Source organism: Stegodyphus dumicola, chromosome 10 (assembly GCF_044657685.1).
Source record: "Stegodyphus dumicola isolate Sdum_Otavi_A_Nest chromosome 10, ASM4465768v1".
NCBI classification, from domain to species: domain Eukaryota; kingdom Metazoa; phylum Arthropoda; class Arachnida; order Araneae; family Eresidae; genus Stegodyphus; species Stegodyphus dumicola.
The window spans coordinates 94,059,068-94,086,735 of record NC_140777.1 but is presented as its reverse complement, the minus strand read 5'-3'; positions in this window follow the sequence as shown (position 1 = coordinate 94,086,735).

Genomic DNA, 27,668 nt, shown 5'->3' with positions numbered 1-27,668 from the left:
TCCTTTATAAAAGATTTTGCGGCTATCGCTGAGCCATTGTTAAAATTAAAAAGGAAAAAGGCAAGATTCTCGTGGACGGCCGAAGCCAATAGTACTTTCGAAAATTAAAACAAGCATTAACGCAAGCCCCTGTGTTGAAATTTCCTGAAAAGGATGAAAATTTAGAAATTTCAGCAGATGCTTCGGATTATGCGGTAGGAGCGGTACTTTCGCAAAATCAGCAGCCCGTTGCATTTTTTAGCCGAACTTTAAATCAAACACAAAGAAACTATTCCGCGACCGAGAGAGAGGCACTTGCAGTTCTGTTAGCAGTGCAAAAGTTCCGAGTCTATTTTGGAAAGGCGCCGATAACAGTATACTCTGATCATGCGGCGATCATCTAGATTGTACTCAGGGAAAATTTATCCCCAAGGTTAATAAGATGGGCACTCAAGCTGCAAGAATATAATCTGGTAGTCAAGCATACCCCTGGAAAGGAAAATATCGTAGCAGATGCCCTATCAAGGATTAAAATAGACGAACAAGGCAATACCGTAAAGATAGCAATGCTGACAGCGTGTACAATAAATTCCCTAGAAACTGTAATAACCGAACTGGGTAAGGATCCTGAGTTTGGAAGTATTTATGAGTATTTGAAGGATCCTGGAAATTTTAGCCACCAAGATATTGTGGCGATAAGAAATAGGGCGGCCATTACGAACTAATAGATGGTCTATTATTTTATACAAAAACTACGAATTTCGACCTGTTATCCCAGCTAGTCTTAGATTAAATATCCTGCAGGAGCTCCATGACAGCCCTTTAGCTTCTCATGCTGGTATTCGAAAAACTATCCAACGCGTACGCGAGGCAGTCTACTTTCCTGAACTGCAAAAGTTAACAAGGGCGTATGTCCAGTCCTGCCCAACATGTCAAGCAGTTAATTATATTAATTTCCGCCCGGCGGGTTTCTAAATAGTATTAAATCCGAATTTCCAAATGAAATAATTGGCATCGATTTATTGGGCCCTTTCCCAAAAAGTCAGTTAAATAAAAGTCGCTATCTCCTTGTTATGGTTGATCATTTTAGTAAATGGACCGAAATTGTTCCCTTAAAACGAGCCTCCGCGAAATTAGTTACCGATTCTATTTTAAATAAATATATTTTAAAATACGGGGCGCCCCTAAAAGTTATATCGGATAATGGTCCTCAATTTGTAAGTAATATATTTGAAGACATGTGCCAAAAACTGGGCATACGTCATTTAAAAATGGTCCCGTATCGGCCGCAATCAAATATAGCGGAACGGGTCAACAGAAATATAGTGAAAATTATCCGTAGTTATGTTAAAAATTTTCATAAAAGCTGGGATAACTATGTCAATGAGTTTGCTTTCGCCCTTAGGACCGCAAAACATGATACAACGGGCAAAACTCCTGCTGAGTTATTTTTAGGTAGAAAGATTATAACGCCGTTAGATAAATTATTTTATGTGCAACAAAGAGCCCCAGAATTTAAAATGGGTGATATAGCAAAACTAATAAAAGAAGCAAAAAAAGAGTACGGAGTAGCACAAAGAAAACAGAAGTTATATTATGATTTGAAACGACGGGGAGTAACTTATAAATTAGGGGATGAAGTTTTAAAAATTAAGCATTCACTTTCTTCAGCACCAGAAGATAAAACTGCCAAATTTTTTCCACGATTTGAAGGACCATATGTTATAGAAAAAATAACTCACGCTGTTGTAGTGTTAAAAGCCAGAAATGGTGAAACCTGTTCCGCAAACATTCATCAAATTAAGCCCTACTTCGATCGTAATAAAATGCAAATCTTTTCAGATCTTTTGCAGGATCCGGCACGGCAGACACCGCAGGTACAAGCTCCAGAGGTGGGAAAACGACAAGTACAAGGGCAAGCCAATGAGAGACAGAAACAAGTGAAAAGAAAATTGCCCCGCGGAAAAATTGAATGTAACAAGAAAAAGAAGCCGTTCCACGTCCAGAAAACAGAGTTCACGAACACCCCCAGAATGAAGAAGGGAGAAGGACGACGTATGTGAAGAGGACCAGGAGAAATGACGGCAACTATAACCCGGCTTTAAAACGGAAGATCTACTCATCCGACAGAACTCTCCGCAGCAAAAGTCGCCGAACTGCGGAAGGGCCATCAGCGGCGGAGGAAAAAGTTCAAGGAAAGTTTGAACGGCCAGCAACGAGGTCCAAGCAAGAACACGGAAGAAATTTTCCGGTTCCGCCAAGACCACCTGCCATCAAACGGCAAAGACCACAAGCAGAGGAGAAAAGGAAAGTATTCAAGGGTGGCCGTACTGGTGAAAAAAGGAAGCTTCCAGAGGAAAGCACTGAAGGGGAGCCCGTACAAAAAGGAGGATAAACAAGCTACTATCTGCAGTACCTTTAAAGACTGGGCCCAGAAAAGGATGTCCGAATATTACAAAGATAAGTAAAATTTTATGTTACTTTGCAAACTTAAGTTAATCTTTCATTCTTACTGCAAGTGGCAGATTTCAAGAAGTTTTACCTCATGCGAGGTCTACCTTTATCGCCAAAAGGGCGAGAAATGAGTTGTGACCGATTTTCTTATTATGTTTTTCAATTACTCGCGCTTAAAACTAAAGTTGATGTATAATAGCGTTGTGTAAAAACTTAAATATTGTAAAAATGTTATTGTATAAAATTTCTATAAATTAATTCTAGCAAGATAAATAAATTCTAGCAAGAGAGAAGTTTTAGTCTGAAAGACTTTTTGAAATGTATTATTTCAATGTAGAAAGAATTGGCACTTGCTTTGAAAAGAATAGAAGTTAACAATGTACTACTAATGTATGTTTTCAAATCTGTAAAATTAACGGCATGTTGATATGTTCTGTTATTTTAAATGTTAAGAAATACCTTGATATGGTAAAAGTGAAAGTAATGTTAAAAATTTGTTATTCGTGTGACTGTAAAGATTAAATCATGGCGAATATGTGGTAAAGGTTGAATGATGTAGTTAGGCTCTCTGACGCTACACTTTAGAGTTAGCCACTTTTAGAATAGTACCTCAAGGTTTAGAGTTGGAATTAGGGTGTGTTAAGAGGTCTCGTTATGTTGAATTTTAACACGTTAGTGTTTTGATTGTAGGAGGAAGTGTGGCACACGTAGACAGAAACACATTCGTGTTTGGTGTTGTTTTACAACACATGTCAGAGAGCACGGGGAGAGATAATTAAAATAGTCATGAATGAAATAAGAATGTTAAGAGCAGTATAATTCTATATGTTACTTGCCATGTCATTGTGTAACATTTCATTAAACTAGTTTTCCTTCCAGATCTCTGGAAGGAACCAGAATTGAATAAAAGCTCCTGGTTAGATGCAGTACAGATGAAAAAAGATTGTTGTATATCCTGGGAGCTCCTATTGTAGCAAATTTCTTTCTTTAAATTTTCTAGTTTCTAACGAAGTTATGTTTGTAAAAGGTTGGCCTCGCGTTAGATTCTAGAGCTAAAAGTTTTCAACAAGGTCGTTTTAGACCTCAGTTTCAAACTAATTAACTCTGGCGGGAAGTATGTAAGGATCTTAAGTTTTACTAACGTTTATTTTATTTTAAATCTTTACTATCACTTCTTATTTTCTACTTCCGGCCAGAATTATAAGCGTGAAGGTTTTTATGCAAAGTTTGTCTGGCGAACGCCAAGTATTTAAGTGTGGCATTTTTGCCAAGCGAAAGAGAGGAAGCAGTGAGTTCGAAGCAGGCCGCTTACCTTAGAAGTTACGCAGTTGCTATTTGCCTTCCAGGCCAGAGGTTTTAATCCTCTTGATAAATTAAACGTATTGTAGTGTTCACAGTCTCTGTGCTACATACGCTTCCTGTTATTATGAGGCCAATCTTCCACGTGTATTATTCTAAAGTTAAATTAGAGTTCAGTTTTATTTTATACTTTTTTACGTTAGACCCCGAGTGGAGGGTCAGTGTATTCCGAAGTACGGAAGTTATTGTATATAGAGAAAAATAAAGGGTTTTGTATACCCTTCGTCTGTATCCTGTCTACTTACCACAATTAGTGAACATAGCTTTAGTAAGCTCTCTGTTCCGAGTCAGGTCCTTGTATGTTCCCGAAGAAGGTTAGAAGGAACATTGAACCTGATAGTGGCGCCCAACGAAGAAGAATAACCATGGCCGAGTTTCAAGAAGAACCTGTGCTGCCTGCAGAAACGGCTCAGAATCCAGAAATGCCAGCTGCCGCCCTGGAAGGATTCGGTTACATCGTCGAGACCATGCGCGCTTCGATGAAATCAGAAGCAACGTTTAATGGAAACTCACCGGTAACCAGTTTTTTGGAAAAATTGGATGACCACTTCATGCTCTACCCCGTGCACGAGTTTCAAAAAGTTACCTTAGCTACCAGCGCTTTGAGGGGCCAAGCGCTTAACTGGTTCAAAGAAGTCTCTTGGGTCAAGCAGGAAGTCCCACCTATACTTACGAAAATTTCAAGACTGCCCTACTAAAAGCCTTCCCTGTTGTAAGGGATCGTGCGAAATTAGAAACGGAACTTTTTAGTATATATCAACAAAGAATCGAAAACCTCTCGAGCTTTATTTTAAGAAAAATTCACGTTTTCAAGCTCTTGTATGGAAACCGTCCGGATCTTGAAATAATTCAAGTGATTTTGCCGAGGTTACTTCCCCAAGTGCAAGACTTTATTGAATTAAGAAATCCGACTACACTGGAAAAGTTATTTGAGCTAGCAATCCAGTTTGAAAATAGAAGAACGGCGGACGTCGAAAGAAGACGCCAATATCAACAGCGAAACCAATTTGGTACGCCAAGACTACAGCAAACTCAAGCATACGGCTACGGAGAAAAAGCGAATCAGTGGGCAAGGAAACCCGAGAATTCAAAAACAGCCGGCGAACGTCGACAGTTCAATAGCAACCCAGGAAAAAAGTCTCAAGGCCAGGGGAAAAAGAAGGAAAGCACGGAAAGGAAAAATAATTTAAACTAAAACGGATTTCTGCTGACGAGAGGGTGCGGAAATCCGAAGGCCACGAAAACCCCTCTTCCTACAAGATAAATACAGTAATGGTGAAAAATTTGAGTCTTCCGAAGATTGAAGTCTTGGTGAATAATATCCCGGCCACCGCACTCCTGGATACCGGCGCGCAGTGTTCCTGTGTGGCAGAGGAGTTTTTCAGAAAGTATTTTCGCAAATACCGCATATATAATGCGGATAATACAACAGTGTTAGCGGCGCAAGGAGAAAAATGTAAGTGCGTAGGTAAAGTACCTTTGTATATCCGTATCAAGGACGAACAAGTAAAGGTGATGTTTTTTATAGTAAAGAATCAGCAAGCACATTTAATCTTAGGAATAGACTTTCTTTCAGACGCACAAGCTACACTGGATTTTAATGAAGCGTCCCTTAAGCTGACAATGAAACCAGTGCGTGTAGAAAAGGTTGAACCGCCAAGGTTAAATCTTGACCACCTGCCTAATGACGAGCAAGATAGAATCCGACAAGTGGTAAGTGAATTTGCTTCGTTATTTAGTGATATTCCAGGATTTACTCAGGTTACTAACCATAGTATTGACACCGGAGATGCATTGCCAGTTCGTCAAAAACCATACCGGTATGATAAGAATAAGGAAAAAATTATAGAATGGCATATTACCGATATGCTACGTAAAAAGATCATAACGCCCATCTCAAGTAGTTATGCTAGCCCGGTGGTTTTATGTAAGAAAAATAATGATTATCCTTTGGAGCATCCAAAAAGGTGGAGATTCGCTATTGATTACCGTAAATTAAATTCCATAACGAAATATCCGGTATATCCGTTACCGATCATAGAAGAAATTTTAAGGAACATAAAATCAACCAAATTTATGACGACTTTAGACTTAACGACTGGTTATTTTCAAATAGGGGTGAGGCCTGAGGACGTGCCTAAGACTGCTTTTATAACCAAGTCTGGTACTTATGCATTTTTGCGTATGCCGTTTGGCCTTTCAGGCGCCCCGGCAACATTTCAGCGATGCATGGACATTGTGTTAAGACCTGTTCTTGGAAAGTCCACATTTATCTATTTAGACGATATCATTATTACTAGTGATAATCTCGACCAACATATACAGGATTTAAGACAGGTGTTTTCTTTATTAAATGAGGCCGGTCTAAAAGTTAATGTCGAAAAGTGCAAATTTGCAGCCCCTGAATTAAAATATTTAGGTTACAAAATATCGCAAAAAGGGATCGAGACAGATGAATCAAAAATAATCGCTGTACAAAAGTATCCGACTCCAAACACGGCAAAGAAGCTCTCTTCTTTTCTAGGACTTTGTTCATAATATAGGTCCTTTATAAAAGATTTTGCGGCTATCGCTGAGCCATTGTTAAAATTAAAAAGGAAAAAGGCAAGATTCTCGTGGACGGCCGAAGCCAATAGTACTTTCGAAAAATTAAAACAAGCATTAACGCAAGCCCCTGTGTTGAAATTTCCTGAAAAGGATGAAAATTTAGAATTTCAGCAGATGCTTCGGATTATGCGGTAGGAGCGGTACTTTCGCAAAATCAGCAGCCCGTTGCATTTTTTAGCCGAACTTTAAATCAAACACAAAGAAACTATTCCGCGACCGAGAGAGAGGCACTTGCAGTTCTGTTAGCAGTGCAAAATTTCCGAGTCTATTTTGGAAAGGCGCCGATAACAGTATACTCTGATCATGCGGCGATCATCTAGATTGTACTCAGGGAAAAATTTATCCCCAAGGTTAATAAGATGGGCACTCAAGCTGCAAGAATATAATCTGGTAGTCAAGCATACCCCTGGAAAGGAAAATATCGTAGCAGATGCCCTATCAAGGATTAAAATAGACGAACAAGGCAATACCGTAAAGATAGCAATGCTGACAGCGTGTACAATAAATTCCCGAGAAACTGTAATAACCGAACTGGGTAAGGATCCTGAGTTTGGAAGTATTTATGAGTATTTGAAGGATCCTGGAAATTTTAGCCACCAAGATATTGTGGCGATAAGAAATAGGGCGGCCCATTACGAACTAATAGATGGTCTATTATTTTATACAAAAACTACGAATTTCGACCTGTTATCCCAGCTAGTCTTAGATTAAATATCCTGCAGGAGCTCCATGACAGCCCTTTAGCTTCTCATGCTGGTATTCGAAAAACTATCCAACGCGTACGCGAGGCAGTCTACTTTCCTGAACTGCAAAAGTTAACAAGGGCGTATGTCCAGTCCTGCCCAACATGTCAAGCAGTTAATTATATTAATTTCCGCCCGGCCGGGTTTCTAAATAGTATTAAATCCGAATTTCCAAATGAAATAATTGGCATCGATTTATTGGGCCCTTTCCCAAAAAGTCAGTTAAATAAAAGTCGCTATCTCCTTGTTATGGTTGATCATTTTAGTAAATGGACCGAAATTGTTCCCTTAAAACGAGCCTCCGCGAAATTAGTTACCGATTCTATTTTAAATAAATATATTTTAAAATACGGGGCGCCCCTAAAAGTTATATCGGATAATGGTCCTCAATTTGTAAGTAATATATTTGAAGACATGTGCCAAAAACTGGGCATACGTCATTTAAAAATGGTCCCGTATCGGCCGCAATCAAATATAGCGGAACGGGTCAACAGAAATATAGTGAAAATTATCCGTAGTTATGTTAAAAATTTTCATAAAAGCTGGGATAACTATGTCAATGAGTTTGCTTTCGCCCTTAGGACCGCAAAAACATGATACAACGGGCAAAACTCCTGCTGAGTTATTTTTAGGTAGAAAGATTATAACGCCGTTAGATAAATTATTTTATGTGCAACAAAGAGCCCCAGAATTTAAAATGGGTGATATAGCAAAACTAATAAAAGAAGCAAAAAAAAGAGTACGGAAGTAGCACAAAGAAAACAGAAGTTATATTATGATTTGAAACGACGGGGAGTAACTTATAAATTAGGGGATGAAGTTTTAAAAATTAAGCATTCACTTTCTTCAGCACCAGAAGATAAAACTGCCAAATTTTTTCCACGATTTGAAGGACCATATGTTATAGAAAAAATAACTCACGCTGTTGTAGTGTTAAAAGCCAGAAATGGTGAAACCTGTTCCGCAAACATTCATCAAATTAAGCCCTACTTCGATCGTAATAAAATGCAAATCTTTTCAGATCTTTTGCAGGATCCGGCACGGCAGACACCGCAGGTACAAGCTCCAGAGGTGGGAAAAACGACAAGTACAAGGGCAAGCCAATGAGAGACAGAAACAAGTGAAAAGAAAATTGCCCCGCGGAAAAATTGAATGTAACAAGAAAAAGAAGCCGTTCCACCGTCCAGAAAACAGAGTTCACGAACACCCCCAGAATGAAGAAGGGAGAAGGACGACGTATGTGAAGAGGACCAGGAGAAATGACGGCAACTATAACCCGGCTTTAAAACGGAAGATCTACTCATCCGACAGAACTCTCCGCAGCAAAAGTCGCCGAACTGCGGAAGGGCCATCAGCGGCGGAGGAAAAAGTTCAAGGAAAGTTTGAACGGCCAGCAACGAGGTCCAAGCAAGAACACGGAAGAAATTTCCCGGTTCCGCCAAGACCACCTGCCATCAAACGGCAAAGACCACAAGCAGAGGAGAAAAGGAAAGTATTCAAGGGTGGCCGTACTGGTGAAAAAAGGAAGCTTCCAGAGGAAAGCACTGAAGGGGAGCCCGTACAAAAACGAGGATAAACAAGCTACTATCTGCAGTACCTTTAAAGACTGGGCCCAGAAAAGGATGTCCCGAATATTACAAAGATAAGTAAAATTTTATGTTACTTTGCAAACTTAAGTTAATCTTTGATTCTTACTGCAAGTGGCAGATTTCAAGAAGTTTTACCTCATGCGAGGTCTACCTTTATCGCCAAAAGGGCGAGAAATGAGTTGTGACCGATTTTCTTATTATGTTTTTCAATTACTCGCGCTTAAAACTAAAGTTGATGTATAATAGCGTTGTGTAAAAACTTAAATATTGTAAAAATGTTATTGTATAAAATTTCTATAAATTAATTCTAGCAAGATAAATAAATTCTAGCAAGAGAGAAGTTTTAGTCTGAAAGACTTTTTGAAATGTATTATTTCAATGTAGAAAGAATTGGCACTTGCTTTGAAAAGAATAGAAGTTAACAATGTACTACTAATGTATGTTTTCAAATCTGTAAAATTAACGGCATGTTGATATGTTCTGTTATTTTAAATGTTAAGAAATACCTTGATATGGTAAAAGTGAAAGTAATGTTAAAAATTTGTTATTCGTGTGACTGTAAAGATTAAATCATGGCGAATATGTGGTAAAGGTTGAATGATGTAGTTAGGCTCTCTGACGCTACACTTTAGAGTTAGCCACTTTTAGAATAGTACCTCAAGGTTTAGAGTTGGAATTAGGGTGTGTTAAGAGGTCTCGTTATGTTGAATTTTAACACGTTAGTGTTTTGATTGTAGGAGGAAGTGTGGCACACGTAGACAGAAACACATTCGTGTTTGGTGTTGTTTTACAACACATGTCAGAGAGCACGGGGAGAGATAATTAAAATAGTCATGAATGAAATAAGAATGTTAAGAGCAGTATAATTCTATATGTTACTTGCCATGTCATTGTGTAACATTTCATTAAACTAGTTTTCCTTCCAGATCTCTGGAAGGAACCAGAATTGAATAAAAGCTCCTGGTTAGATGCAGTACAGATGAAAAAAAGATTGTTGTATATCCTGGGAGCTCCTATTGTAGCAAATTTCTTTCTTTTAAATTTTCTAGTTTCTAACGAAGTTATGTTTGTAAAAGGTTGGCCTCGCGTTAGATTCTAGAGCTAAAAGTTTTCAACAAGGTCGTTTTAGACCTCAGTTTCAAACTAATTAACTCTGGCGGGAAGTATGTAAGGATCTTAAGTTTTACTAACGTTTATTTTATTTTAAATCTTTACTATCACTTCTTATTTTCTACTTCCGGCCAGAATTATAAGCGTGAAGGTTTTTATGCAAAGTTTGTCTGGCGAACGCCAAGTATTTAAGTGTGGCATTTTTGCCAAGCGAAAGAGAGGAAGCAGTGAGTTCGAAGCAGGCCGCTTACCTTAGAAGTTACGCAGTTGCTATTTGCCTTCCAGGCCAGAGGTTTTAATCCTCTTGATAAATTAAACGTATTGTAGTGTTCACAGTCTCTGTGCTACATACGCTTCCTGTTATTATGAGGCCAATCTTCCACGTGTATTATTCTAAAGTTAAATTAGAGTTCAGTTTTATTTTTATACTTTTTTACGTTAGACCCCGAGTGGAGGGTCAGTGTATTCCGAAGTACGGAAGTTATTGTATATAGAGAAAAATAAAGGGTTTTGTATACCCTTCGTCTGTATCCTGTCTACTTACCACAATTAGTGAACATAGCTTTAGTAAGCTCTCTGTTCCGAGTCAGGTCCTTGTATGTTCCCGAAGAAGGTTAGAAGGAACATTGAACCTGATAGTGGCGCCCAACGAAGAAGAATAACCATGGCCGAGTTTCAAGAAGAACCTGTGCTGCCTGCAGAAACGGCTCAGAATCCAGAAATGCCAGCTGCCGCCCTGGAAGGATTCGGTTACATCGTCGAGACCATGCGCGCTTCGATGAAATCAGAAGCAACGTTTAATGGAAACTCACCGGTAACCAGTTTTTTGGAAAAATTGGATGACCACTTCATGCTCTACCCCGTGCACGAGTTTCAAAAAGTTACCTTAGGTACCAGCGCTTTGAGGGGCCAAGCGCTTAACTGGTTCAAATGTATCGGCAGAAGTCTCTTGGGTCAAGCAGGAAGTCCCACCTATACTTACGAAAATTTCAAGACTGCCCTACTAAAAGCCTTCCCTGTTGTAAGGGATCGTGCGAAATTAGAAACGGAACTTTTTAGTATATATCAACAAAGAATCGAAAACCTCTCGAGCTTTATTTTAAGAAAAATTCACGTTTTCAAGCTCTTGTATGGAAACCGTCCGGATCTTGAAATAATTCAAGTGATTTTGCCGAGGTTACTTCCCCAAGTGCAAGACTTTATTGAATTAAGAAATCCGACTACACTGGAAAAGTTATTTGAGCTAGCAATCCAGTTTGAAAGTAGAAGAACGGCGGACGTCGAAAGAAGACGCCAATATCAACAGCGAAACCAATTTGGTACGCCAAGACTACAGCAAACTCAAGCATACGGCTACGGAGAAAAAGCGAATCAGTGGGCAAGGAAACCCGAGAATTCAAAAACAGCCGGCGAACGTCGACAGTTCAATAGCAACCCAGGAAAAAAGTCTCAAGGCCAGGGGAAAAAGAAGGAAAGCACGGAAAGGAAAAATAATTTAAACTAAAACGGATTTCTGCTGACGAGAGGGTGCGGAAATCCGAAGGCCACGAAAACCCCTCTTCCTACAAGATAAATACAGTAATGGTGAAAAATTTGAGTCTTCCGAAGATTGAAGTCTTGGTGAATAATATCCCGGCCACCGCACTCCTGGATACCGGCGCGCAGTGTTCCTGTGTGGCAGAGGAGTTTTTCAGAAAGTATTTTCGCAAATACCGCATATATAATGCGGATAATACAACAGTGTTAGCGGCGCAAGGAGAAAAATGTAAGTGCGTAGGTAAAGTACCTTTGTATATCCGTATCAAGGACGAACAAGTAAAGGTGATGTTTTTTATAGTAAAGAATCAGCAAGCACATTTAATCTTAGGAATAGACTTTCTTTCAGACGCACAAGCTACACTGGATTTTAATGAAGCGTCCCTTAAGCTGACAATGAAACCAGTGCGTGTAGAAAAGGTTGAACCGCCAAGGTTAAATCTTGACCACCTGCCTAATGACGAGCAAGATAGAATCCGACAAGTGGTAAGTGAATTTGCTTCGTTATTTAGTGATATTCCAGGATTTACTCAGGTTACTAACCATAGTATTGACACCGGAGATGCATTGCCAGTTCGTCAAAAACCATACCGGTATGATAAGAATAAGGAAAAAATTATAGAATGGCATATTACCGATATGCTACGTAAAAAGATCATAACGCCCATCTCAAGTAGTTATGCTAGCCCGGTGGTTTTATGTAAGAAAAATAATGATTATCCTTTGGAGCATCCAAAAAGGTGGAGATTCGCTATTGATTACCGTAAATTAAATTCCATAACGAAATATCCGGTATATCCGTTACCGATCATAGAAGAAATTTTAAGGAACATAAAATCAACCAAATTTCTGACGACTTTAGACTTAACGACTGGTTATTTTCAAATAGGGGTGAGGCCTGAGGACGTGCCTAAGACTGCTTTTATAACCAAGTCTGGTACTTATGCATTTTTGCGTATGCCGTTTGGCCTTTCAGGCGCCCCGGCAACATTTCAGCGATGCATGGACATTGTGTTAAGACCTGTTCTTGGAAAGTCCACATTTATCTATTTAGACGATACCATTATTACTAGTGATAATCTCGACCAACATATACAGGATTTAAGACAGGTGTTTTCTTTATTAAATGAGGCCGGTCTAAAAGTTAATGTCGAAAAGTGCAAATTTGCAGCCCCTGAATTAAAATATTTAGGTTACAAAATATCGCAAAAAGGGATCGAGACAGATGAATCAAAAATAATCGCTGTACAAAAGTATCCGACTCCAAACACGGCAAAGAAGCTCTCTTCTTTTCTAGGACTTTGTTCATAATATAGGTCCTTTATAAAAGATTTTGCGGCTATCGCTGAGCCATTGTTAAAATTAAAAAGGAAAAAGGCAAGATTCTCGTGGACGGCCGAAGCCAATAGTACTTTCGAAAAATTAAAACAAGCATTAACGCAAGCCCCTGTGTTGAAATTTCCTGAAAAGGATGAAAATTTAGAAATTTCAGCAGATGCTTCGGATTATGCGGTAGGAGCGGTACTTTCGCAAAATCAGCAGCCCGTTGCATTTTTTAGCCGAACTTTAAATCAAACACAAAGAAACTATTCCGCGACCGAGAGAGAGGCACTTGCAGTTCTGTTAGCAGTGCAAAATTTCCGAGTCTATTTTGGAAAGGCGCCGATAACAGTATACTCTGATCATGCGGCGATCATCTAGATTGTACTCAGGGAAAAATTTATCCCCAAGGTTAATAAGATGGGCACTCAAGCTGCAAGAATATAATCTGGTAGTCAAGCATACCCCTGGAAAGGAAAATATCGTAGCAGATGCCCTATCAAGGATTAAAATAGACGAACAAGGCAATACCGTAAAGATAGCAATGCTGACAGCGTGTACAATAAATTCCCGAGAAACTGTAATAACCGAACTGGGTAAGGATCCTGAGTTTGGAAGTATTTATGAGTATTTGAAGGATCCTGGAAATTTTAGCCACCAAGATATTGTGGCGATAAGAAATAGGGCGGCCCATTACGAACTAATAGATGGTCTATTATTTTATACAAAAACTACGAATTTCGACCTGTTATCCCAGCTAGTCTTAGATTAAATATCCTGCAGGAGCTCCATGACAGCCCTTTAGCTTCTCATGCTGGTATTCGAAAAACTATCCAACGCGTACGCGAGGCAGTCTACTTTCCTGAACTGCAAAAGTTAACAAGGGCGTATGTCCAGTCCTGCCCAACATGTCAAGCAGTTAATTATATTAATTTCCGCCCGGCCGGGTTTCTAAATAGTATTAAATCCGAATTTCCAAATGAAATAATTGGCATCGATTTATTGGGCCCTTTCCCAAAAAGTCAGTTAAATAAAAGTCGCTATCTCCTTGTTATGGTTGATCATTTTAGTAAATGGACCGAAATTGTTCCCTTAAAACGAGCCTCCGCGAAATTAGTTACCGATTCTATTTTAAATAAATATATTTTAAAATACGGGGCGCCCCTAAAAGTTATATCGGATAATGGTCCTCAATTTGTAAGTAATATATTTGAAGACATGTGCCAAAAACTGGGCATACGTCATTTAAAAATGGTCCCGTATCGGCCGCAATCAAATATAGCGGAACGGGTCAACAGAAATATAGTGAAAATTATCCGTAGTTATGTTAAAAATTTTCATAAAAGCTGGGATAACTATGTCAATGAGTTTGCTTTCGCCCTTAGGACCGCAAAACATGATACAACGGGCAAAACTCCTGCTGAGTTATTTTTAGGTAGAAAGATTATAACGCCGTTAGATAAATTATTTTATGTGCAACAAAGAGCCCAGAATTTAAAATGGGTGATATAGCAAAACTAATAAAAGAAGCAAAAAAAGAGTACGGAAGTAGCACAAAGAAAACAGAAGTTATATTATGATTTGAAACGACGGGGAGTAACTTATAAATTAGGGGATGAAATTTTAAAAATTAAGCATTCACTTTCTTCAGCACCAGAAGATAAAACTGCCAAATTTTTTCCACGATTTGAAGGACCATATGTTATAGAAAAAATAACTCACGCTGTTGTAGTGTTAAAAGCCAGAAATGGTGAAACCTGTTCCGCAAACATTCATCAAATTAAGCCCTACTTCGATCGTAATAAAATGCAAATCTTTTCAGATCTTTTGCAGGATCCGGCACGGCAGACACCGCAGGTACAAGTTCCAGAGGTGGGAAAACGACAAGTACAAGGGCAAGCCAATGAGAGACAGAAACAAGTGAAAAGAAAATTGCCCCGCGGAAAAATTGAATGTAACAAGAAAAAGAAGCCGTTCCACCGTCCAGAAAACAGAGTTCACGAACACCCCCAGAATGAAGAAGGGAGAAGGACGACGTATGTGAAGAGGACCAGGAGAAATGACGGCAACTATAACCCGGCTTTAAAACGGAAGATCTACTCATCCGACAGAACTCTCCGCAGCAAAAGTCGCCGAACTGCGGAAGGGCCATCAGCGGCGGAGGAAAAAGTTCAAGGAAAGTTTGAACGGCCAGCAACGAGGTCCAAGCAAGAACACGGAAGAAATTTCCCGGTTCCGCCAAGACCAGCTGCCATCAAACGGCAAAGACCACAAGCAGAGGAGAAAAGGAAAGTATTCAAGGGTGGCCGTACTGGTGAAAAAAGGAAGCTTCCAGAGGAAAGCACTGAAGGGGAGCCCGTACAAAAAGGAGGATAAACAAGCTACTATCTGCAGTACCTTTAAAGACTGGGCCCAGAAAAGGATGTCCGAATATTACAAAGATAAGTAAAATTTTATGTTACTTTGCAAACTTAAGTTAATCTTTCATTCTTACTGCAAGTGGCAGATTTCAAGAAGTTTTACCTCATGCGAGGTCTACCTTTATCGCCAAAAGGGCGAGAAATGAGTTGTGACCGATTTTCTTATTATGTTTTTCAATTACTCGCGCGTAAAACTAAAGTTGATGTATAATAGCGTTGTGTAAAAACTTAAATATTGTAAAAATGTTATTGTATAAAATTTCTATAAATTAATTCTAGCAAGATAAATAAATTCTAGCAAGAGAGAAGTTTTAGTCTGAAAGACTTTTTGAAATGTATTATTTCAATGTAGAAAGAATTGGCACTTGCTTTGAAAAGAATAGAAGTTAACAATGTACTACTAATGTATGTTTTCAAATCTGTAAAATTAACGGCATGTTGATATGTTCTGTTATTTTAAATGTTAAGAAATACCTTGATATGGTAAAAGTGAAAGTAATGTTAAAAATTTCTTATTCGTGTGACTGTAAAGATTAAATCATGGCGAATATGAGGTAAAGGTTGAATGATGTAGTTAGGCTCTCTGACGCTACACTTTAGAGTTAGCCACTTTTAGAATAGTACCTCAGGGTTTAGAGTTGAAATTAGGGTGTGTTAAGAGGTCTCGTTATGTTGAATTTTAACACGTTAGTGTTTTGATTGTAGGAGGAAGTGTGGCACACGTAGACAGAAACACATTCGTGTTTGGTGTTCTTTTTCAACACATGTCAGAGAGCACGGGGAGAGATAATTAAAATAGTCATGAATGAAATAAGAATGTTAAGAGCAGTATAATTCTATATGTTACTTGCCATGTCATTGTGTAACATTTCATTAAACTAGTTTTCCTTCCAGATCTCTGGAAGGAACCAGAATTGAATAAAAGCTCCTGGTTAGATGCAGTACAGATGAAAAAAAGATTGTTGTATATCCTGGGAGCTGCTATTGTAACAAATTTCTTTCTTTTAAATTTTCTAGTTTCTAACGAAGTTATGTTTGTAAAAGGTTGGCCTCGCGTTAGATTCTAGAGCTAAAAGTTTTCAACAAGGTCGTTTTAGACCTCAGTTTCAAACTAATTAACTCTGGCGGGAAGTATGTAAGGATCTTAAGTTTTACTAACGTTTATTTTATTTTAAATCTTTACTATCACTTCTTATTTTCTACTTCCGGCCAGAATTATAAGCGTGAAGGTTTTAAAGTTTGTCTGGCGAACGCCAAGTATTTAAGTGTGGCCTTTTTGCCAAGCGAAAGAGAGGAAGCAGTGAGTTCGAAGCAGGCCGCTTACCTTAGAAGTTACGCAGTTGCTATTTCCCTTCCAGGCCAGAGGTTACAATCCTCTTGATAAATTAAACGTATTGTAGTGTTCACAGTCTCTGTGCTACATACGCTTCCTGTTATTATAAGGCCAATCTTCCACGTGTATTATTCTAAAGTTAAATTAGAGTTCAGTTTTATTTTTATACTTTTTTACGTTAGACCCCGAGTGGAGGGTCAGTGTATTCCGAAGTACGGAAGTTATTGTATATAGAGAAAAATAAAGGGTTTTGTATACCCTTCGTCTGTATCCTGTCTACTTACCACAATTAGTGAACATAGCTTTAGTAAGCTCTCTGTTCCGAGTCAGGTCCTTGTATGTTCCCGAAGAAGGTTAGAAGGAACATTGAACCTGATAGTGGCGCCCAACGAAGAAGAATAATCATGGCCGAGTTTCAAGAAGAACCTGTGCTGCCTGCAGAAACGGCTCAGAATCCAGAAATGCCAGCTGCCGCCCTGGAAGGATTCGGTTGCATCGTCCAGACCATGCGCGCTTCGATGAAACCAGAAGCAACGTTTAATGGAAACTCACCGGTAACCAGTTTTTTGGAAAAATTGGATGACCACTTCATGCTCTACCCCGTGCACGAGTTTCAAAAAGTTACCTTAGCTACCAGCGCTTTGAAGGGCCAAGCGCTTAACTGGTTCAAATGTATCGGCAGAAGTCTCTTGGGTCAAGCAGGAAGTCCCACCTATACTTACGAAAATTTCAAGACTGCCCTACTAAAAGCCTTCCCTGTTGTAAGGGATAGTGCGAAATTAGAAACGGAACTTTTTAGTATATATCAACAAAGAATCGAAAACCTCTCGAGCTTTATTTTAAGAAAAATTCACGTTTTCAAGCTCTTGTATGGAAACCGTCCGGATCCTGAAATAATTCAAGTGATTTTGCCGAGGTTACTTCCCCAAGTGCAAGACTTTATTGAATTAAGAAATCCGACTACACTGGAAAAGTTATTTGAGCTAGCAATCCAGTTTGAAAGTAGAAGAACGGCGGACGTCGAAAGAAGACGCCAATATCAACAGCGAAACCAATTTGGTACGCCAAGACTACAGCAAACTCAAGCATACGGCTACGGAGAAAAAGCGAATCAGTGGACAAGGAAACCCGAGAATTCAAAAACAGCCGGCGAACGTCGACAGTTCAATAGCAACCCAGGAAAAAAGTCTCAAGGCCAGGGGAAAAAGAAGGAAAGCACGGAAAGGAAAAATAATTTAAACTAAAACGGATTTCTGCTGACGAGAGGGTGCGGAAATCCGAAGGCCACGAAAACCCCTCTTCCTACAAGATAAATACAGTAATGGTGAAAAATTTGAGTCTTCCGAAGATTGAAGTCTTGGTGAATAATATCCCGGCCACCGCACTCCTGGATACCGGCGCGCAGTGTTCCTGTGTGGCAGAGGAGTTTTTTAGAAAGTATCTTCGCAAATACCGCATATATAATGCGGATAATACAACACTGTTAGCGGCGCAAGGAGAAAAATGTAAGTGCGTAGGTAAAGTACCTTTGTATATCCGTATCAAGGACGAACAAGTAAAGGTGATGTTTTTTATAGTAAAGAATCTGCAAGCACATTTAATCTTAGGAATAGACTTTCTTTCAGACGCACAAGCTACATTGGATTTTAATGAAGCGTCCCTTAAGCTGACAATGAAACCAGTGCGTGTAGAAAAGGTTGAACCGCCAAGGTTAAATCTTGACCACCTGCCTAATGACGAGCAAGATAGAATCCGACAAGTGGTAAGTGAATTTGCTTCGTTATTTAGTGATATTCCAGGATTTACTCAGGTTACTAACCATAGTATTGACACCGGAGATGCATTGCCACTTCGTCAAAAGCCATACCGGTATGATAAGAATAAGGAAAAAATTATAGAATGGCATATTACCGATATGCTACATAAAAAGATCATAACGCCCATCTCAAGTAGTTATGCTAGCCCGATGGTTTTATGTAAGAAAAATAATGATTATCCTTTGGAGCATCCAAAAAGGTGGAGATTCGCTATTGATTACCGTAAATTAAATTCCATAACGAAATATCCGGTATATCCGTTACCGATCATAGAAGAAATTTTAAGGAACATAAAATCAACCAAATTTATGACGACTTTAGACTTAACGACTGGTTATTTTCAAATAGGGGTGAGGCCTGAAGACGTGCCTAAGACTGCTTTTATAACCAAGTCTGGTACTTATGCATTTTTGCGTATGCCGTTTGGCCTTTCAGGCGCCCCGGCAACATTTCAGCGATGCATGGACATTGTGTTAAGACCTGTTCTTGGAAAGTCCACATTTATCTATTTAGACGATATCATTATTACTAGTGATAATCTCGACCAACATATACAGGATTTAAGACAGGTGTTTTCTTTATTAAATGAGGCCGGTCTAAAAGTTAATGTCGAAAAGTGCAAATTTGCAGCCCCTGAATTAAAATATTTAGGTTACAAAATATCGCAAAAAGGGATCGAGACAGATGAATCAAAAATAATCGCTGTACAAAAGTATCCGACTCCAAACACGGCAAAGAAGCTCTCTTCTTTTCTAGGACTTTGTTCATATTATAGGTCCTTTATAAAAGATTTTGCGGCTATCGCTGAGCCATTGTTAAAATTAAAAAGGAAAAAGGCAAGATTCTCGTGGACGGCCGAAGCCAATAGTGCTTTCGAAAAATTAAAACAAGCATTAACGCAAGCCCCTGTGTTGAAATTTCCTGAAAAGGATGAAAATTTAGAAATTTCAGCAGATGCTTCGGATTATGCGGTAGGAGCGGTACTTTCGCAAAATCAGCAGCCCGTTGCATTTTTTAGCCGAACTTTAAATCAAACACAAAGAAACTATTCCGCGACCGAGAGAGAGGCACTTGCAGTTCTGTTAGCAGTGCAAAAGTTCCGAGTCTATTTTGGAAAGGCGCCGATAACAGTATACTCTGATCATGCGGCGATCATCTAGATTGTACTCAGGGAAAAATTTATCCCCAAGGTTAATAAGATGGGCACTCAAGCTGCAAGAATATAATCTGGTAATCAAGCATACCCCTGGAAAGGAAAATATCGTAGCAGATGCCCTATCAAGGGTTAAAATAGACGAACAAGGCAATACCGTAAAGATGGCAATGCTGACAGCGTGTACAATAAATTCCCGAGAAACTGTAATAACCGAACTGGGTAAGGATCCTGAGTTTGGAAGTATTTATGAGTATTTGAAGGATCCTGGAAATTTTAGCCACCAAGATATTGTGGCGATAAGAAATAGGGCGGCCCATTACGAACTAATAGATGGTCTATTATTTTATACAAAAACTACGAATTTCGACCTGTTATCCCAGCTAGTCTTAGATTAAATATCCTGCAGGAGCTCCATGACAGCCCTTTAGCTTCTCATGCTGGTATTCGAAAAACTATCCAACGCGTACGCGAGGCAGTCTACTTTCCTGAACTGCAAAAGTTAACAAGAGCGTATGTCCAGTCCTGCCCAACATGTCAAGCAGTTAATTATATTAATTTCCGCCCGGCCGGGTTTCTAAATAGTATTAAATCCGAATTTCCAAATGAAATAATTGGCATCGATTTATTGGGCCCTTTCCCAAAAATTCAGTTAAATAAAAGTCGCTATCTCCTTGTTATGGTTGATCATTTTAGTAAATGGACCGAAATTGTTCCCTTAAAACGAGCCTCCGCGAAATTAGTTACCGATTCTATTTTAAATAAATATATTTTAAAATACGGGGCGCCCCTAAAAGTTATATCGGATAATGGTCCTCAATTTCTAAGTAATATATTTGAAGACATGTGCCAAAAACTGGGCATACGTCATTTAAAAATGGTCCCGTATCGGCCGCAATCAAATATAGCGGAACGGGTCAACAGAAATATAGTGAAAATTATCCGTAGTTATGTTAAAAATTTTCATAAAAGCTGGGATAACTATGTCAATGAATTTGCTTTCGCCCTTAGGACCGCAAAACATGATACAACGGGCAAAACTCCTGCTGAGTTATTTTTGGGTAGAAAGATTATAACGCCGTTAGATAAATTATTTTATGTGCAACAAAGAGCCCCAGAATTTAAAATGGGTGATATAGCAAAACTAATAAAAGAAGCAAAAAAAGAGTACGGAAGTAGCACAAAGAAAACAGAAGTTATATTATGATTTGAAACGACGGGGAGTAACTTATAAAGTAGGGGATGAAGTTTTAAAAATTAAGCATTCACTTTCTTCAGCACCAGAAGATAAAACTGCCAAATTTTTCCACGATTTGAAGGACCATATGTTATAGAAAAAATAACTCACGCTGTTGTAGTGTTAAAAGCCAGAAATGGTGAAACCTGTTCCGCAAACATTGATCAAATTAAGCCCTACTTCGATCGTAATAAAATGCAAATCTTTTCAGATCTTTTGCAGGATCCGGCACGGCAGACACCGCAGGTACAAGCTCCAGAGGTGGGAAAACGACAAGTACAAGGGCAAGCCAATGAGAGACAGAAACAAGTGAAAAGAAAATTGCCCCGCGGAAAAATTGAATGTAACAAGAAAAAGAAGCCGTTCCACCGTCCAGAAAACAGAGTTCACGAACACCCCCAGAATGAAGAAGGGAGAAGGACGACGTATGTGAAGAGGACCAGGAGAAATGACGGCAACTATAACCCGGCTTTAAAACGGAAGATTTACTCATCCGACAGAATTCTCCGCAGCAAAAGTCGCCGAACTGCGGAAGGGCCATCAGCGGCGGAGGAAAAAGTTCAAGGAAAGTTTGAACGGCCAGCAACGAGGTCCAAGCAAGAACACGGAAGAAATTTCCCGGTTCCGCCAAGACCAGCTGCCATCAAACGGCAAAGACCACAAGCAGAGGAGAAAAGGAAAGTATTCAAGGGTGGCCGTACTGGTGAAAAAAGGAAGCTTCCAGAGGAAAGCACTGAAGGGCGAGCCCGTACAAGAAGGAGGATAAACCAAGCTACTATCTGCAGTACCTTTAAAGACTGGGCCCAGAAAAGGATGTCCGAATATTACAAAGATAAGTAAAATTTTATGTTACTTTGCAAACTTAAGTTAATCTTTCATTCTTACTGCAAGTGGCAGATTTCAAAAAGTTTTACCTCATGCGAGGTCTACCTTTATCGCCAAAAGGGCGAGAAATGAGTTGTGACCGATTTTCTTATTATGTTTTTCAATTACTCGCGCGTAAAACTAAAGTTGATGTATAATAGCGTTGTGTAAAAACTTAAATATTGTAAAAATGTTATTGTATAAATTTTATTTAAAACATTCTAGCAAGAGAGAAGTTTTAGTCTGAAAGACTTTTTGAAATGTATTATTTCAATGTAGAAAGAATTGGCACTTGCTTTGAAAAGAATAGAAGTTAACAATGTACTACTAATGTATGTTTTCAAATCTGTAAAATTAACGGCATGTTGATATGTTCTGTTATTTTAAATGTTAAGAAATACCGTGATATGGTAAAAGTGAAAGTAATGTTAAAAATTTGTTATTCGTGTGACTGTAAAGATTAAATCATGGCGAATATGTGGTAAAGGTTGAATGATGTAGTTAGGCTCTCTGACGCTACACTTTAGAGTTAGCCACTTTTAGAATAGTACCTCAGGGTTTAGAGTTGAAATTAGGGTGTGTTAAGAGGTCTCGTTATGTTGAATTTTAACACGTTAGTGTTTTGATTGTAGGAGGAAGTGTGGGACACGTAGACAGAAACACATTCGTGTTTGGTGTTCTTTTTCAACACATGTCAGAGAGCACGGGGAGAGATAATTAAAATAGTCATGAATGAAATAAGAATGTTAAGAGCAGTATAATTCTATATGTTACTTGCCATGTCCTTGTGTAACATTTCATTAAACTAGTTTTCCTTCCAGATCTCTGGAAGGAACCGGAATTGAATAAAAGCTCCTGGTTAGATGCAGTACAGATGAAAAAAAGATTGTTGTATATCCTGGGAGCTGCTATTGTAACAAATTTCTTTCTTTTAAATTTTCTAGTTTCTAACGAAGTTATGTTTGTAAAAGGTTGGCCTCGCGTTAGATTCTAGAGCTAAAAGTTTTCAACAAGGTCGTTTTAGACCTCAGTTTCAAACTAATTAACTCTGGCGGGAAGTATGTAAGGATCTTAAGTTTTACTAACGTTTATTTTATTTTAAATCTTTACTATCACTTCTTATTTTCTACTTCCGGCCTGAATTATAAGCGTGAAGGTTTTTATGCAAAGTTTGTCTGGCGAACGCCAAGTATTTAAGTGTGGCCTTTTTGCCAAGCGAAAGAGAGGAAGCAGTGAGTTCGAAGCAGGCCGCTTACCTTAGAAGTTACGCAGTTGCTATTTGCCTTCCAGGCCAGAGGTTTCAATCCTCTTGATAAATTAAACGTATTGTAGTGTTCACAGTCTCTGTGCTACATACGCTTCCTGTTATTATAAGGCCAATCTTCCACGTGTATTATTCTAAAGTTAAATTAGAGTTCAGTTTTATTTTTATACTTTTTTACGTTAGACCCCGAGTGGAGGGTCAGTGTATTCCGAAGTACGGAAGTTATTGTATATAGAGAAAAATAAAGGGTTTTGTATACCCTTCGTCTGTATCCTGTCTACTTACCACAATTAGTGAACATAGCTTTAGTAAGCTCTCTGTTCCGAGTCAGGTCCTTGTATGTTCCCGAAGAAGGTTAGAAGGAACATTGAACCTGATAGTGGCGCCCAACGAAGAAGAATAATCATGGCCGAGTTTCAAGAAGAACCTGTGCTGCCTGCAGAAACGGCTCAGAATCCAGAAATGCCAGCTGCCGCCCTGGAAGGATTCGGTTACATCGTCCAGACCATGCGCGCTTCGATGAAACCAGAAGCAACGTTTAATGGAAACTCACCGGTAACCAGTTTTTTGGAAAAATTGGATGACCACTTCATGCTCTACCCCGTGCACGAGTTTCAAAAAGTTACCTTAGCTACCAGCGCTTTGAGGGGCCAAGCGCTTAACTGCTTCAAATGTATCGGCAGAAGTCTCTTGGGTCAAGCAGGAAGTCCAACCTATACTTACGAAAATTTCAAGACTGCCCTACTAAAAGCCTTCCCTGTTGTAAGGGATCGTGCGAAATTAGAAACGGAACTTTTTAGTATATATCAACAAAGAATCGAAAACCTCTCGAGCTTTATTTTAAGAAAAATTCACGTTTTCAAGCTCTTGTATGGAAACCGTCCGGATCCTGAAATAATCCAAGGGATTTTGCCGAGGTTACTTCCCCAAGTGCAAGACTTTATTGAATTAAGAAATCCGACTACACTGGAAAATTTATTTGAGCTAGCAATCCAGTTTGAAAGTAGAAGAACGGCGGACGTCGAAAGAAGACGCCAATATCAACAGCGAAACCAATTTGGTACGCCAAGACTACAGCAAACTCAAGCATACGGCTACGGAGAAAAAGCGAATCAGTGGGCAAGGAAACCCGAGAATTCAAAAACAGCCCGCGAACGTCGACAGTTCCATAGCAACCCAGGAAAAAATTCTCAAGGCCAGGGGAAAAAGAAGGAAAGCACGGAAAGGAAAAATAATTTAAACTAAAACGGATTTCTGCTGACGAGAGGTTGCGGAAATCCGAAGGCCACGAAAACCCCTCTTCCTACAAGATAAATACAGTAATGGTGAAAAATTTGAGTCTTCCGAAGATTGAAGTCTTGGTGAATAATATCCCGGCCACCGCACTCCTGGATACCGGCGCGCAGTGTTCCTGTGTGGCAGAGGAGTTTTTTAGAAAGTATTTTCGCAAATACCGCATATATAATGCGGATAATACAACAGTGTTAGCGGCGCAAGGAGAAAAATGTAAGTGCGTAGGTAAAGTACCTTTGTATATCCGTATCAAGGACGAACAAGTAAAGGTGATGTTTTTTATAGTAAAGAATCTGCAAGCACATTTAATCTTAGGAATAGACTTTCTTTCAGACGCACAAGCTACACTGGATTTTAATGAAGCGTCCCTTAAGCTGACAATGAAACCAGTGCGTGTAGAAAAGGTTGAACCGCCAAGGTTAAATCTTGACCACCTGCCTAATGACGAGCAAGATAGAATCCGACAAGTGGTAAGTGAATTTGCTTCGTTATTTAGTGATATTCCAGGATTTACTCAGGTTACTAACCATAGTATTGACACCGGAGATGCATTGCCAGTTCGTCAAAAACCATACCGGTATGATAAGAATAAGGAAAAAATTATAGAATGGCATATTACCAATATGCTACGTAAAAAGATCATAACGCCCATCTCAAGTAGTTATGCTAGCCCGGTGGTTTTATGTAAGAAAAATAATGATTATCCTTTGGAGCATCCAAAAAGGTGGAGATTCGCTATTGATTACCGTAAATTAAATTCCATAACGAAATATCCGGTATATCCGTTACCGATCATAGAAGAAATTTTAAGGAACATAAAATCAACCAAATTTATGACGACTTTAGACTTAACGACTGGTTATTTTCAAATAGGGGTGAGGCCTGAGGACGTGCCTAAGACTGCTTTTATAACCAAGTCTGGTACTTATGCATTTTTGCGATTGCCGTTTGGCCTTTCAGGCGCCCCGGCAACATTTCAGCGATGCATGGACATTGTGTTAAGACCTGTTCTTGGAAAGTCCACATTTATCTATTTAGACGATATCATTATTACTAGTGATAATCTCGACCAACATATACAGGATTTAAGACAGGTGTTTTCTTTATTAAATGAGGCCGGTCTAAAAGTTAATGTCGAAAAGTGCAAATTTGCAGCCCCTGAATTAAAATATTTAGGTTACAAAATATCGCAAAAAGGGATCGAGACAGATGAATCAAAAATAATCGCTGTACAAAAGTATCCGACTCCAAACACGGCAAAGAAGCTCTCTTCTTTTCTAGGACTTTGTTCATATTATAGGTCCTTTATAAAAGATTTTGCGGCTATCGCTGAGCCATTGTTAAAATTAAAAAGGAAAAAGGCAAGATTCTCGTGGACGGCCGAAGCCAATAGTGCTTTCGAAAAATTAAAACAAGCATTAACGCAAGCCCCTGTGTTGAAATTTCCTGAAAAGGATGAAAATTTAGAAATTTCAGCAGATGCTTCGGATTATGCGGTAGGAGCGGTACTTTCGCAAAATCAGCAGCCCGTTGCATTTTTTAGCCGAACTTTAAATCAAACACAAAGAAACTATTCCGCGACCGAGAGAGAGGCACTTGCAGTTCTGTTAGCAGTGCAAAAGTTCCGAGTCTATTTTGGAAAGGCGCCGATAACAGTATACTCTGATCATGCGGCGATCATCTAGATTGTACTCAGGGAAAAATTTATCCCCAAGGTTAATAAGATGGGCACTCAAGCTGCAAGAATATAATCTGGTAATCAAGCATACCCCTGGAAAGGAAAATATCGTAGCAGATGCCCTATCAAGGGTTAAAATAGACGAACAAGGCAATACCGTAAAGATGGCAATGCTGACAGCGTGTACAATAAATTTCCGAGAAACTGTAATAACCGAACTGGGTAAGGATCCTGAGTTTGGAAGTATTTATGAGTATTTGAAGGATCCTGGAAATTTTAGCCACCAAGATATTGTGGCGATAAGAAATAGGGCGGCCCATTACGAACTAATAGATGGTCTATTATTTTATACAAAAACTACGAATTTCGACCTGTTATCCCAGCTAGTCTTAGATTAAATATCCTGCAGGAGCTCCATGACAGCCCTTTAGCTTCTCATGCTGGTATTCGAAAAACTATCCAACGCGTACGCGAGGCAGTCTACTTTCCTGAACTGCAAAAGTTAACAAGAGCGTATGTCCAGTCCTGCCCAACATGTCAAGCAGTTAATTATATTAATTTCCGCCCGGCCGGGTTTCTAAATAGTATTAAATCCGAATTTCCAAATGAAATAATTGGCATCGATTTATTGGGCCCTTTCCCAAAAATTCAGTTAAATAAAAGTCGCTATCTCCTTGTTATGGTTGATCATTTTAGTAAATGGACCGAAATTGTTCCCTTAAAACGAGCCTCCGCGAAATTAGTTACCGATTCTATTTTAAATAAATATATTTTAAAATACGGGGCGCCCCTAAAAGTTATATCGGATAATGGTCCTCAATTTCTAAGTAATATATTTGAAGACATGTGCCAAAAACTGGGCATACGTCATTTAAAAATGGTCCCGTATCGGCCGCAATCAAATATAGCGGAACGGGTCAACAGAAATATAGTGAAAATTATCCGTAGTTATGTTAAAAATTTTCATAAAAGCTGGGATAACTATGTCAATGAATTTGCTTTCGCCCTTAGGACCGCAAAACATGATACAACGGGCAAAACTCCTGCTGAGTTATTTTTGGGTAGAAAGATTATAACGCCGTTAGATAAATTATTTTATGTGCAACAAAGAGCCCCAGAATTTAAAATGGGTGATATAGCAAAACTAATAAAAGAAGCAAAAAAAGAGTACGGAAGTAGCACAAAGAAAACAGAAGTTATATTATGATTTGAAACGACGGGGAGTAACTTATAAAGTAGGGGATGAAGTTTTAAAAATTAAGCATTCACTTTCTTCAGCACCAGAAGATAAAATTGCCAAATTTTTCCACGATTTGAAGGACCATATGTTATAGAAAAAATAACTCACGCTGTTGTAGTGTTAAAAGCCAGAAATGGTGAAACCTGTTCCGCAAACATTGATCAAATTAAGCCCTACTTCGATCGTAATAAAATGCAAATCTTTTCAGATCTTTTGCAGGATCCGGCACGGCAGACACCGCAGGTACAAGCTCCAGAGGTGGGAAAACGACAAGTACAAGGGCAAGCCAATGAGAGACAGAAACAAGTGAAAAGAAAATTGCCCCGCGGAAAAATTGAATGTAACAAGAAAAAGAAGCCGTTCCACCGTCCAGAAAACAGAGTTCACGAACACCCCCAGAATGAAGAAGGGAGAAGGACGACGTATGTGAAGAGGACCAGGAGAAATGACGGCAACTATAACCCGGCTTTAAAACGGAAGATTTACTCATCCGACAGAATTCTCCGCAGCAAAAGTCGCCGAACTGCGGAAGGGCCATCAGCGGCGGAGGAAAAAGTTCAAGGAAAGTTTGAACGGCCAGCAACGAGGTCCAAGCAAGAACACGGAAGAAATTTCCCGGTTCCGCCAAGACCAGCTGCCATCAAACGGCAAAGACCACAAGCAGAGGAGAAA